The sequence below is a fragment of the Crocodylus porosus genome, unplaced genomic scaffold (assembly GCF_001723895.1).
Source record: "Crocodylus porosus isolate Cpor-Errol unplaced genomic scaffold, CroPor_comp1, whole genome shotgun sequence".
In the NCBI taxonomy this organism is placed as follows: domain Eukaryota; kingdom Metazoa; phylum Chordata; order Crocodylia; family Crocodylidae; genus Crocodylus; species Crocodylus porosus.
The window spans coordinates 15,438,887-15,440,938 of NW_017728928.1; the positions used below are offsets into that span (position 1 = coordinate 15,438,887).

General features: G+C 41.8%; 1 long non-coding RNA gene across 1 annotated transcript in view; it reads right to left on the reverse strand.

Annotated features, from left to right (window-relative positions):
* Positions 1–524: 524 nt before the first annotated feature.
* The window catches only part of LOC109315131, a 4,710-nt gene continuing 3,182 nt past the window's right edge, over positions 525–2,052 (reverse strand). The window contains exon 3 of the long non-coding RNA XR_002102435.1: positions 525–915. This is a non-coding gene — a long non-coding RNA (uncharacterized LOC109315131). The remainder of the gene's footprint in view (positions 916–2,052) is intronic.

Here is a 2,052-nt window from a genome sequence, read left to right on the forward strand (position 1 = left end):
AAAATAGCCAATAGGCATAACTATGCCATCTCCCAACTCAGGGACCACAATCCTCTGAACAAAATTGCGATGCAAAACAAGGGATGTTAATGTATCAGTCAGCAAGAGGTGAAACGTTAAATGTCTGTGTTGTTACTAATAAAAATCATTAGCAATGAGTTGGCTTTGAGAGGAAATTGGGTGAATTCCTGTTTTTCTAACAGTCACTCCAGCAATGCCCATGTTAGCAACAAGCCATGGGCAGAGGTTCTCTCAAAAGGTAGCCACAGGTGAATTTATTTACACCAGAAACAGCAAGTTACCATATATACCAACATTTAATTCATTATAATGCCTTTGGCTTAGGGACTGACCATATCTCCTATCGGCTATGAAGTACTATGCAGTAGATATTTACACTGAAATCCATGTCTATTGCCGAAACGTGCTGAGCGTTCTGCATTTTTATTTCGTGATGTGAAAGGGGGAGGGGTGTTCAGCGTTGTGAATAGCAATACAGAACATGTGAAACAGCTTTGCTTTTACAAATATTTTATTGAAAATATATAACATGAAACAAACCCAACAATGTAAAAAGGTCCATCTGTTGCAATAAGAGCCAATGCTCAAAGCTTTCGTATTATGTTGATCTGGCAGGTATAACAACAGAGAAAAGCGCAGCAGTGATAATGTAACACTGCTGGTAGCCTTCACCATGTGCAAGTCAGTCAGCTGTGTACTAAGTAAGCCAATGCAGTTTGCTACCTGTACCTGGAACATGGAGAGCTATATTTTTGACTCCAGTAGTTTCTTCCTCAGTTCCTGCTGCAAAAGAAAACTTTCTAGGATTGTTTCTTATCAAGCGTATAAATGCTGCACTGCTACAATTATCCAAAAGTTCTCTTTCTGTTCATTTCCCCATCAGTTCACTTTAACCTGAAAAAAAAATCAAATGCATAGTGGCAAACATGAGGATACTTTTTAGAGATCCCTGAAGAGTAGGAATTGCCTATTAGAAGTGGTTGGTAGTACAAGACTTGAATGTACTTTGTAGGGCTGTGCAAAATTTCACTAAGCCGTTTCGTTTCAACCAATCTCGAGGTCAAAACAGTAAAATCAGAACAAAACAAAAGGCCATCGAAACAAAACGAGGGTAGTTGAAAAGTTTCAAAAGTCAAAACATTTCGACCACAGGCTGGGGATGGAAAGTCAGTCCAGCTGTGCTGACTTCCCATCCCCGGTACAAGATCCGGCAGGGGATGGGGACCATGTTTCAGATTGACCAGTGTTTTATATTTTGCAAAGGATATGAAAGGCAGCAAGAGGCATAATTTCTCTGCCCTAGGTGGCTGTGATTGGAGGGGTAGTGGTGGTGGCTGGGCTGGCAGTGGCCACCATCCTTGTGCTCCTTCTCAAATCAGCACCCACTGCTGGTGCCCCGCTTACCCATCCCTATTTGTCCTCCTGTGAGGCATTAACTATTATAGATGCATTTTTCCAGACACATATTTACATAGTTTGGTTGTGCAATTCAATCTGAAATACACATTAAACACTCAAAAAGCCTATTACAGAGTTGCAGTACAGCATGCCCCTGCATGGCTGGCTAGCTAATAATGAGTCACTCCAATAAGAAAATGAAGATTTTCACTCTTTCCTAACTGAATGCACAGGCATCTTTCTCCTTGTGTTGGCCAGATACTTGCAGAGGCATTCAATCAGCCTTTTTCCCCAGAGAGACTACGTGTCACCAGCTCAAAGGACAGATGGTTTCATCTCTCCTCACACCTACTAAATGAGCTCTTGCAATACTGCATTTCCTGCAAACAAGACCTTCCTTAACTTTTCCTCTTAAAAGGGAAAAAATTGCCTTCAAAAGCTGCCAGAACAGATTTTCTCCCCTGCGCTCTCTCTTCTATATCACTTCATAATTAAACCACAGAAGTAGCAAAAGTTTTCATAAATGGCTGGGATACCTGTGGTCTGACACTAAGATGTGGGGGGATGTGGGTGCACTAGAAGGGTGCAATAGGCTACAAGCTGACCTTGACAGGTTGCAATGGTGGGCGGATG